A 12,713-nucleotide genomic window follows, 5' to 3' on the forward strand; every position below is an offset into this window, starting at 1 on the left:
CCATGTGCCTTCTGCTTTCCATAATATTGGTAAGTCCTCAGTGCCTAGAGCAGTTGTTTTGCATTTGAATTTCACATGTTTTTCTTAATAAATGCTTACTATTAAGCCTTTTAAATCATGTTACAGCTACAGAAAAAATATACCTTTAATACTGGCCAAATGGCTTACAAATATATCTCTTTGGTCACAAAGGTGACTGTAAGAATATAGAAAACAGGGCAGCACAAATCATGAGATCATTAAGTTTGGAACATGAAAGCTACCAATTGTTCATTAAGTTAACAAACATATGCTAGCCTCTCCCATAGGCAGGACCATGAAGTTGGGGAAACCTCTGTTCGATACCCATAGATTATATTTAAACCACCCCCTTTAACAACATGAATTCATTAATTCCACAAGGATTAAAGTCCACTTTTGTGGCAAGCACTGGGCTGACCCTAGGGATACAAAGTCAAACAAGACATGGTCCGCATCAGGGTCAGGTTGTTTGGGGGAACTGGTGGGCTGGTTACATCCTTGGGTGCCTGTTTGCCTGAGGAGATGTGTGTGGGGAATGTGTTTTTCTCTAAAGGAGAGAGTAGTAGTAACTAGCAGGGACTAGAGAGGAAAAATGAGGAAAGACTGACAGGGACCTGAAAAGTCAGTTCAATTTCAGTCCATTACCCCATCCCACTCCCCACCCCCACCCCCCAAACATAGGCACTGGTTTAGATCCACCATGATGAGGGAGATTTTGGAGTGGGAACTTGAAGAACATTTTTCATGAGAGTCACTCATTGGAACACTGGGGGCACAAGCAGGATTTCTGTGGAGTACAGCGAACGGAGTGCTCAGAGGGCCTGAGAGCGCACAGTTCCTCTCCCAGACACTGCCACGTACTCTGTGCTTCTGTGGAACCCTAGAATCTCAGCAGAACTCTTTGCCAGTGAAGCATGTTGTCACAGGGACCTGCAGCTGGGCCAGAGACAAGTGACATGATAGTCACCAGACGAGGAAAACATGCATGAACTTGTTCCCACTCTGGAAACTGGAAGAGACGTTAAGGGGAGGTAGAGTCCTACAGTCATCGAAGCGGGGCATCAAAGGTCATCACAGTTTGGTCCATAATCTTAGTAAGGCCTCATTTATAATCAAAGGCAGACAGAGAAACCCTTGCCCCCAAAACCAACAGCACACTGTGTATACTGTGTGTTAGCCAACTTGACAATAAATTATATTTTTTAAAAAATAATAATAAAATAAAATTGTGCCCAAAACTTTCTCCATGAAGTTTCATCTTTTGACCCTATTTCTATCCCAGTTTTACTGGATTATTTTAAAAATAGCTAAAGTGTGATCTACTCAACTGTAATTTCCTTGAAGACAAGTGCTCTATCTCATTTCTCTCCGGATCCATAGTTTCCATTGTAACACCTGTGTTCAACAGATGCTAAACTGTCTTAAATAACATCTAGTAGCATCGACTCCATGGGAAAACACTGCACATTTACATTTAAAAGTTAATAGCCATTTTTCCCTATTCAAAGGGATAACCTGTTTCTTACTTTAGTTACATGTCTACTAACTGTAGTAAAATTTGTGAAAATAAGGCCAGGTCACAGGATTTTTAAAGCTAGTGGGAATACTGACCTACACAAAGAGCACACAATAGTAAAGAACAGAGCTGAGAGAAGGTCCCCCTCATTAGTACTACACCCATCAGTGGCATCCTTACTTTACCACCAGCCTTTGCCTGGACCAGAAGACCACAGGCAAGTAAGAGTTACAGGGAATTTGCCATCATCTTATCCAGTTCTCTCATCATACAGTGTCCAAAGGTCCTCACAGCTTTAAACTCTAGCACTCTGAAAATTTATACTTCTGTAGGTTAAAAGGCTGATTTCTAGGAAGGCTTTGCAGCATTTGTGTGAGAGGAACTGTCTCAGTCTGCTCAAGCTGCTATAACAGAATGCTAGAAGTAAGGTGGCTTATAAACACCAAGTTGTTTCCCCCTCACAGTTTGGGAGGCCAGAAGTCCAAGATCAAGGTGCCAGTACGTTGGGTTCTGGTGTGGACCCTCTTCTTGGTTGCAGAGGCTGACTTTTCATGATGTCCCCACATGGCAGAAGAAGAGTGACATGGCCCTCTGGGATGGCTTTTGAAAGGGCACTATCCCATCCATGGGTGTTTGACCCTCATGATCTAATCATGTCCCAAAGGCCCCACCTTCTAATACCATCACATGGGGGGTTAGCATTTCAACATACAAATTTAGGGGCGGGGGACACAAACATTCACTCCTTTGAAGGAACTATTTAAATAATAAGATTCCTATAAGTTTCTGAGATTCATATCTGAACAAAATCTTTCAAATGTCAAAATAAAGTTATTTCCATAGTACCATGCAGCAGAAGAATTGCAGGATCAAAAGGTATGAACGTTTTAAATTTCAGTAGATATTGTCAAGAGCTTTCCAAAAAGCTTGTAACAATGTATGTAACTGAAAGCAAGCTCTTACTTCATCTGACCTGTTCTATATGTGGAAATAAAAGAACACAACATTAAGTTAGTAGCTAGCAGACACAATCAAGAGTATCAAAGGTTGTAAACAAACAACTCTCCTCTTTGTACCTTCCCCATCCTCACTGCAAGAGACACCATGTGTCCAGCGAAGACCACCAGTGCCCCAGATGGCTTTCTAGATAAACAGTAGGAGAGAGGAGAATGCAGACATGTAGGCCAACTAAAAGCAATTGTTGGGAGCAAGACCTTAGAGACAAACCAAAAACCATGAATATTTTTCTATCTAGTCCATAAAAAGTACACATATATGCCCAAAAATAAATAAGGAAGGTTATTAAGGCATAGTTTATACCACCCCTAAATTATCTATAGGGGCGGATAGTTAGCAATGTTCATCCGCCATCAAAAGGATAGTAGTGTCCCAGAGATGTGTCTGAGAGATTGCTAAAAACAATGTGAAGAGTATGACCCATTTGTTTATAGGTACAACCGTGCATGTTTCTGTGTGTGCACACATGGTGACAAAGGAGAGGTGTAGGGTGACATACACCAAATTGCTATCAATGTTATCACCCCTCCTCCTTGAGAGGGGTAGAAGAAATGGAATGGGACAGTGGCATTAAGGGGCTTTTCCTTTATCTGTTTACCTCCATATACTTATAGAAGCTTTTGTCTATCATTTACTTGTACAAATATTGCATGACAAGCATGTACTACTCCTACAATTAGTTCATAAAGTGATGAGTCGCTAAGACACTTCCTGTTCGTGAGGAAAAATGTTGCAGGCACCAAGGAAACTCTCGTTTTCCCCAGGGACATGGGCCAGAGATTTCTACAAGTGCTGTCAGGTCGGCACCACAGTGCTTGGTGATTAAAACCTGCTTCTGAGCTGCCATTGACCATATAATCTAGCTCTCAACAGGATTCAAATATATCACAGCTTGACTCAATTCCATTTTATAGGATATAATTTCACCCCAAGCCAGGACTCCAGGTCCCCTAGATAACAGATCTGACAGGCTGTACCATGAGGCAGATGGAATTAATGCACTGGAATGAGTGGGAGATGAGAAAGTCTTTTTTCAAGCACGTATTGATTTTGAATGACAAAAATACGTCCCCCTAGAAAATAGTCTAAACCATAGCATGGTACACAGTGGAAATTCTCTGTCTCTAAAACGTTCATTCAGAAAACTCAGACTGAACACCTCACCAAGGCCCACAGAAGTCTGTCTGTGTCTCCTGGAATGTGAACCCACTACTGTGGCTCCAAGTGCAGAATCAGCAATGGTCACCTACTGAGGAACAAGCCGCTGCTGTGGAGTGCTCCCCAGGGATACAAATCCACCAGCCCTCACTCTCAATTTTGAAATCCAAAATGGCTCTGAAATGGAAACTCTTTTAATAATGCATTTGCCCCCAAAAGTAATGAGACCTGAATTCAAGTGGTAAAAAACCTGATGTGAACTAATAGAAGCTACTTATGGTCTTTATTTATTTTATAAATTGTAACATATATAATGTAAATATTCAGTATGCTTAAAATATTAATATATCCATATTATGAAATAGTAGTTATCCAGACTCCCTAGAGAAATTATATTCATTCAGAACATTCAGTATTCTATCTTCCAAGAATATTTTTTTGAACTCTTCACTTAAAAATATATCTGGCTGTAAGAGTTTCAAATAATGGATGAAGACCTATAAGCTCTGGTCAGTGAAACTGTGAAAGAAATGAGATTGAAGTTTTCCCAATAATCAAGAGCAATATAGTTCTTGAACACACACACACACACACACAACCTTGTTAAGAGCTAACAAATAATAGTCTCATTACCAGAGAAATAAAATGAGTTTCAAGGAATAAAGAGAAGTAAGTGGAAATACACCATATCAAAACAGCTAGTAATAGGAAATGACTTTACTGCTTTGGTACTGAGAGAGATTGCCCTACATTTGTTAAATGATGTAACACAGAAAATATTATATTCATGATATAGAAAATAAATACAGTTTTCTGATCCTGCTGAATGAATATGCTCTTACATTTTCTTTTGGGAAAATATTTTAAGGAGTCAGTAATAAAGGTGGGGGTAGTTGATTCTGTACATATACAATATAGCCAAACTGTAAAAACTACTGTGTAAAGGTAGCAAAGGCTGCTCTGTAGGTTTAACTACGTGACCCATCGATTTCACTCAAGAAAAGGCCAATAGAAACATTAGTTTCATCTAGTCTTTGAAATAACTTTTTATAAAATTTCTAGAAGAAAACAAAAGAGAAGATCTTTGTGAGCTTGAAGTAAGCAAAGATTTCTTAGATATGATACCCAAAGCATCATCCATAATAGAAAAAATTTAAAAACTTAGACTCATCAAAACTAAATAATAAAATGAAAAGATAAGTCAGGGATTAAGGGAAAAATATTTATAGGTGTGCCTGGGTGGCTCAGTTGGTTAAGTGGCTGACTTCAGCTCAGGTCATGATCTTGCAGCTTGTGAGTTCGAGCCCCGTGTCAGGCTCAGTGCTAACAGCTCAGAGCCTGGAGCCTGCTTCAGATTCTAGATCTCCCTTTCTCTCTGCCCCTCTCTCTGTCTTTTCTCTCTCCCTCTCTCTCTCTTTCTCTCAAAAATGAATAAACATGAAAACATATTTATAAAAAAAGAAAAAAATATTTATAAATCATATGCCTATATATAAATCATATGTATAAATACATATATATGGTTTGTATTCAGAATATATAAAGAGCTCTTACAATAATATAAGGCAAAACGCCCAGTAAAAAATGAACACAAGATTTGATTAAGCACTTTATCATATAATATATATGACTGGCTAATAAACACATAAAAAGGTGGCCAAAATCATTAGTTAATAGGAAAATGGAAACAAAAATGACAATGGGATACCACTAGAAGACGAGTAGAATAATTACAATTAAAAAAGCTAACAATACAAAGTGTTAGTGAGGTTGTGAAGAAACTGGAACCCTCATACATTGCTGGTAGGAGTATAAAATGAAACAACCATTTTAGAAAATAAGTTAGTCTTTAAAAAAAAATTAAATGTATACTTATCATAAAACCCAGTAATTCCACTTATAGGTATTTACCCACGAGAAATAAAAATATATGCAAAAACTTGTACACAAAAGTTCATAGTATCATTATATGCATTGCATCATTATAGACTAAAACTGAAAATAGTCCTACACTGCAAACAATACAAATGAATAAATAAAACGTGTATCTATGTATTGGAACACTACTCAGCAGTAATTGATTCATCCAACAACATGGCCAAAACTCAAAAAATATTTTAAGAAGCCAGACACAAAGAACTATATGTTGTGGTTCCAGTTATGTGAGATTTCTAGGTGAGGCAAAACTTCAGAGATAAAAATCATCATCAGTTGTTGCCTAGAGCTGGGGTAGGTGTGGCAATTCAAATCAAAGAGGTAGAGAAGGGAACTTTGGGGGGGTAATAGAATGCTCTAAGGCTGGGTTGTGGTGATAATGGCACATGTGTACAAATGTATTACAAATCACCAAACTGTTAGTCACTTACTTTGTTCACATTTGAGGCTATCCCCTTTGGAAGGCAGGTAGACCAAGAATGTTTGGGTTGAAGTGACCCTAGGTGGCAATAAATTACTCAGTGGTTACAACTGAGTTGGTGCGTTAAGTGTCATTCTGCACTCAATCCAGCAGTGTTTACTATAGAAGACTAGAAATAGGGGCGTCTGGGTGGCTCAGTCAGTTAAGCATTCCATTTCGGCTCAGGTCATGATTTTGCGGTCTCTGGATTCAAGTTCCTTGTCGGGCTCTGTGCTCACAGCTCAGAGCCTGGAGCCTGCTTTGGATTCTGTGTCTCCCTCTCTCTCTGCCTCTCCCCACTCATGTTCTGTCTCTCTCCATCTCTCAAAAATGAATAAACACTAAGAAACGTTTTTTAGAAAAAGAAAAAAAAAAACTAGAAATAACTAATGTTTATCAACAGAGCAATAGTTAAACAAGATAAAACATCCATATTATGAAAGATCATGCAGATGTAGCTATAAAAAAAGAATAAAAAGATCCCCAAAAAATGCTGTTAAGAGGGGGGAAAAAAGAAAGCAAAGTCATAGGGACATAGGAACGAATAGTATAATTTACATCTAATACACACAAATACACGTATATACTAGACTACATTAAGCTTCCTTCTAGGGAAGATTTAAGACAATGAAGCAGAAGTGGACTTTTATTTTTTTAATATGCTCTTCTGTAATATTCTGATTTTTTCACAATACATGTACCACTTTTGCCATGTAAAAACACAGTTTAAATGCTAACCCTTGACTAAATATCACTTCTCAGCAATACCTGGCTTCTGATAAAACCATGTTTTCCTTAAAAGGAGACTAAATTACTGTGAATCGTGTTGGAAAAAAACATATAATAGAATTGTCTGTCAGCCAGCATTTTGATATCCTGGTAACTTACTAGTAATGATAATAATTACAATACCAGTCTTTATACACATAGTTTTCTCCTCTGACAGCCCTATGATGTAATGTTGCCACCCTACTTTGGACAGGAGTCTGAAGCTCAAGAGGTCAAGAAGTGCCCAAGACCACCCAGGTAGGCAGAGTGGGAGTGAGGCCTATAACTTAAAATCTGGTTTTTTATGCAGCTGCCTGCCTCCTCAAGGATGATGATATATACATAATGGTGACCCTGAGGCACTGCAGGATCCTAAAGGACTTATGAATCATCAAAGAAAGATTTAATTATATTTAGTGTAGTTTGGGTTTTACGCATACTTTATTGTGTTATAATCCCTGGAAAGGTATTCAGCTACGGATAGCACACACCATCACCCTTATTCAGAATATGTGATTAACCAGAATGCCTCTGGCACAGCTGAAACATGGAGAACTTGATTTAAGTCTTTATGTTTCTCTGAAAGAGAAGATACCTCTCTGCCCTACCTCCCCTCGACCTTTACCTCAGAAAGCCCTCAGTTCTCTCTTCCCCAAAGACGAAGTCAGCCCAACCTTCCAACGGGGGGAGGGAAAGTTGGGGGGGGGGGGCAGAAGGGTCAGAAAGAGACAGCCTGAACTATGGCCAGCAGAGGACTTAGGGTGCGACAGCCCTGAGGCTCTCTTCCCAGCTCCCCTCCTACAGCTCAGGCTCTGGTGAAAATCTCCTGGCCACCACACCCTCACTCCGGCTGGGCATTCCCACAGCTTATATACATGGGAACACTCACAAACAAAAGGAAGTGGGTGAGCAAGTGAAAGTGCATCTGAGCTCAGGCTGAACGCCTGCTGCCATAGTGCATTTGCCTATGAATTTGGAAGCAGGCTTCTTCATGGCACCAGATGACCCCAACAAGAGTACTGTAATTTGGGGATAGATCTGCTCATCTAATGCAGGCTAAAACAGGCTGGGGATTTAAATGTCGCAACAAGAGCTAAAGCTGTAAGACTGGGAACCAGGTAGCCCTTGTGGAAAATAAGGCAGAACTATGTATACGAGCCCATTTTGGAACCAAACAGGTTAGCCCACCATGGACTCTAGTTGGATGATTTGAAAGAAGTTACTTTACAGATGAGGAAGTTGAGGCATAGAGAGCTTCTTAATCTCTATGCCTCAACTGCCTCTATAAGATAGGGTATTGCATAACCTACCTTCTTAGTACAATTAAAGGTTAATCTACATAAAGTCCCCAGTACCAGTCCTGGTGCACAGTGGATGCTTACTACAAGATACTATTCCTATCAAACTCTCATTCCAGTTTTGCCACAAAACTGAGAAAATGTAGTAGATGATTCTTCAAGATTCTTCTAGGTCTAACACTTTATGGGTCTATTATTGAAATTAGCAAGCTGGCAGCATAACTTGATTATCATGACAAGTCCACAGGCCTCCCTAGCTAAGGACTTCATTATGGAGAGTTATCCTGGGACCCTTTCCAGGTCCCCAAGACATCGCTGTGTCTGCTGCCCAAGGAGCACTAAAGGAGATCCCAGGTTGCCTCCTTAGTACGTCACAGCCCAGGTGCCAAGCCAGGTTTCCTCTGCAGAAGACATTAACCACAGCAGTGAAATGAAAAAGCACAATTCCTACCCCCTACATCATTTCCTCTTAAAGGTTTTTCTTAACCCTCCATTGATAAGAATAACACATGCTCTTTGTGGGTTGGGAAGTACAAAAAACCAAAGAAGGAAGCTATCAGCTATAATCTCACATGTAGCTATAAATACCTCAGTTTACTTCAGATCTTTTATCTCTACACATTCCTCTGTACGTAAGTGAACTCATTACTGCATGTTAAACTGTCTGTTTCACTTAACATTTTAAAAACAACCCATCCCCCCAAAACAGTGGACAAGCTTGAAGCTTGTAGCTGTAGGCTCCATGCACTGGCAGACGCACATTTCACTCAGCCCATCTCCTAAGCCTTAAGGGTAAAAGATTTCCAGATAAATCAGTAGTCACCCTTCTTAAACTACTTGAGTCCCATGATATTTCAGAGTCCAAGTTTATTCCTAGGACACAGTTCTCATTTAGCTCTTAATGGCCTCCTTGGGGGAAGGAAGAAAACATAGAAGGGAAAATTCATCTCTGCCCCTGCGGTTTTGCATCTGACCTTCAAGCAATGGGTATAAAAGGCTGAATAGGTATAAAGTGGGGGGTGGGTGGAGGGGAATTATGTACATGGAGAAGCTGGAACAGAAAAGCAAAGATCCTCCTAATACCTACTGTTTGTGTAGTGGCCACCTGAAATGGGCAGGACCCATTCAACAATATTCACCTGGTGGTCCGTGTCATAGGCCATACATACCTCTGAAAGCCTTGGCCTCATGAGGACGTACCTCTCAGGCTAGGTGATCACAGGACAATGTAGTCTGAGGTTTCTGTGGGCTGTAAAAAAAAGAAAAGGGGCGCCTGGGTGGCTCAGTCGGTTAAGCGTCTGACTTCAGCTCAGGTCATGATCTCATGGTTCGTGGGTTTGAGCCCCGTGTCGAGCTCTGTGCTGACAGCCAGCTCAGAGCCTGGAGCCTGTTTCAGATTCTGTATCTCCCTCTCTCTCTGACCCTCCCCTGCTCACGCTGTCTCTCTCTCTCTCTCTCTCAAAAATAAATTAAAACATTAAAAAAAAAAAAGAAAGAAAGAAAGAAAAGAAAAAGAGTGAGGTGAGGAAAGGACAGAGGGAGGGAGTGAGGGAGGAAGGAAGAGAGATAGAATGGATTAAACTATCCTAAAGCAGAATATGAAATAAATTAACATTAACTTAAAGTTTAATATTGGCAGTATATTTGATAAACCTGTGGGTGAAAACCCCAGAAGCCTGTGTGGGACTAATCTTTCGTCAGGACTGGCAGAGTTGGGATGGTGGCAATGCTGTTTTTCAAAAAATAATACCAAAGAATCACTTTTCCTTTCAAATATGACATCTTGGTCCAAACATGAAGGCAAAACTCAAAAATTCTCACCTGCCAAGTGTCTGATGTCTGGTTGCTAAAACTCCAGATTCAGAAGCATAGCCAAGAAGGGGGTGCTGTTGCAAGCCAGGGGTTTGAAATAGGAGGTAGACTTTTAAGCACCTGCCACTTCAAGGACACTGGGGGGTTGGCAAAGAATCGGTGAGTTCATGTTGCACTGAGAGCCGGCCTGGAGCATTCAAGGAGAAAAACTTCCAGTGCAGCACAGTGTGGTCACCTAGGCAGGCTGCCTGGGAAGAGCCATATACCTGACCCCTTACTTCTCACATGGCGCTTGCTAGACTTGGACAAAGTGCAATGATGGCATTGAGAGAAAATTATTTTATTTTCACTTCATTCTCCTTTCTCCTGGGTTGAGCAAAAAAGTAGAACTAGCCAGCCTAGAATATTAATTCTCTAAAGCATGTTGTACTGATCCTCATTTTCCGGCAGGACCAGGTCAGGGAAAAGCACCTATCTGAAAATTCTCTTAATCTTGTAATTAGTACGCATCTTCCATCTTATAGGAGTCTCTTATACCAAGATAGAGCCAAAAGCAGACCAGGGTAAAGGTATTCATCTCAGGTTATAAAATGTGCACTCACAGGAATTACAAAAATAGCCACATTGACAAAATCCATTAACTACCTACTGTCTTACAACTTCGGGTATAGCTTATTCCGTTTAAGGATATAACTTCATACTACATACAACTCTTACCCTAAATCATTAGACTTGCCTCTCAATTTCAATTTTCAATTTGTTGATGGCCTTTTGTTTTCTTTCTTCTTTGAAGCCCATGATAATCCTTCCAAGGGGTGGCCATCTTGGAGGAACACGGTAACCAGGTAGCTGTGATGGGGACCGGGGTTTCTGTATGAGTCTCCTCAGTTAGTCAGGGCCCCTCATAATGACTTCTAGAAAGCTGAAGAAGACACTAAAAAACCCACAGTAAGCACAATGCTTATAATAGATGGGATATTGAAGGCACCCCAGATCGCTCAGAGAATCAAGGTACATCTCAGCTCCTAGGACAGTTTCTTGCCCCCACCCCCCGCCGTGTTTCTCCCTCCAACTACCTAAATGTTGTCTCTGGTTTTCTATACAGATTTCTCTAATCCCCTTCTAAATGACTTCCCAGAAATCCCTTCTTCCTTTGGATCAATAGTGCTCTTACTATTGGTACTATTTTATAATGTCACTGCCCTATGATGTTGGTCATTATGTCCCATCCTTTCACATAGTTTATTCTCTCATGAAAATTAAGAACTTCCTCTTAATTCCAGAAAATTTCCATGGCACTCAGAGCAGTGGCTTATAATGTGAAGATTGGTACCAACTCAAAGCCCCATGAGGGAGTACTAACCCACTCCTGACCTCCAGTGACCTTGCATTATCTGTTCTCACCCCTGCCTTTATTTCTTCATCATCTGCCACCTAATCTCCATTCCTAACACCTCTCTCCATCCAACACGGAAACATTGTCCCTTCTAGTGCCCAGCTCTTTCAGGTGGCTGGAACCCCAAACGATATTTGTTTTGTTTTGTTCTTCAATTTTATTTAAAATTCCTCTCATTCACAAGGCACAGAGCTCTCTCAGGTATGGTGTCCAGATGGGTTTAAATGCTTATCCTTGGTGGATACAGGTGTGCTGTTTCAAAGGGACACAAGCACCCCAATGTTTATAGCAGCTCTATCAACAATAGCCAAAGTATGGAAAGAACCCAAATGTCCATTGATGGATGAATGGATAAAGAAGATGTGGTTTATATATACAATGGAGTATTACTCAGCAGTCAAAAAGAATGAAATTTTGCCATTTGTAACCATGTGGATGGAACTAGAGGGTATTATGCTAAGTGAAATTAATCAGTCAGAGAAAGACAAATATCATATGACTTCACTTCTATGAAGACTTTAAGATACAAAACAGATGAACATAAGGGAAGAGAAGCAAAAATAATATAAAAACAGGGAGGGAGACAAAACATAAGAGACTCTTAAATATGGAGAACAAACAGAGGGTTGCTGGAGGGGTTGTGGGAGGGCGTGGGCTAAATGGGTAAGGGGCATTAAGGAATCTACTCCTAAAATCATTGTTGTACTATATGCTAACTAACTTGGATGTAAATTTTTTAAAAATTAATTTAAAAACCTGATGCCTACATTAAACAACAACAACAAAAAAATGCTTGTCCTTGGAAATACCACATCTTTCCAGTGACAAGCCCTGCTGCTGAGTCTAGTCTATGATGCAAAATGCCTTACTTTAGATGATTTTTCTCTCAGGAATGGAAGGTTCATCAGCAGTGTCCAGCCTAGTCCATCAGTTACAACTGTCAGGATCTGAATCTCAACTGCCGAGAACACTTAAATTCTTTCCCAGGGTGCTCCTGGGCATCAAGCCAATCAGATAGTGAGATGTCAGTTTTGCCACCCAAGCATTCTATGGAGGTTAGGAGGGTCTTCCCCTTAGATCACAGGCAGGAACCTTGAGGAGGAGGGGCATACTCCTCAGGCCAGTGAGTTAGAATTGGGTGCTGACATATTCCAAACTTTACAACCAGGAAATGGAGAAATTCTGGGGAAATTAGGGCAAGCAGGTTTTCAGTGAGGACTCTGAAACTCATATTGTACAGAGCTGTGCTTGCAGAACACTTTTTAAGTTTATTTATTTATTTTGAAAGAGACAAAGTGTGAGCACTAGCAGGGGAGGGGCAGGGACAGGGAG

The 12,713-nt window shown here is 40.4% G+C and overlaps 1 long non-coding RNA gene across 3 annotated transcripts in view; it reads right to left on the reverse strand.

The window, feature by feature from the left end:
• LOC144223757 (uncharacterized) overlaps positions 1 to 12,311 on the reverse strand; it is a 19,684-nt gene extending 7,373 nt beyond the window's left edge. Inside the window, exons 1-3 of one of the 3 annotated variants that reach the window (XR_013332814.1) lie at positions 12,251 to 12,311; positions 10,703 to 10,834; positions 9,343 to 9,422 (exon numbers count right to left, since the gene is read on the reverse strand). This is a non-coding gene — a long non-coding RNA (uncharacterized LOC144223757). Of the gene's footprint in view, positions 1 to 9,342; positions 9,423 to 10,702; positions 10,920 to 12,250 lie in introns of all 3 variants that reach the window. The other 2 variants (XR_013332815.1, XR_013332813.1) reach the window with 2 other exon arrangements.
• Positions 12,312 to 12,713: the final 402 nt, after the last annotated feature.

Source organism: Crocuta crocuta, unplaced genomic scaffold (assembly GCF_008692635.1).
Source record: "Crocuta crocuta isolate KB4526 unplaced genomic scaffold, BGI_CrCroc_1.0 scaffold70, whole genome shotgun sequence".
In the NCBI taxonomy this organism is placed as follows: domain Eukaryota; kingdom Metazoa; phylum Chordata; class Mammalia; order Carnivora; family Hyaenidae; genus Crocuta; species Crocuta crocuta.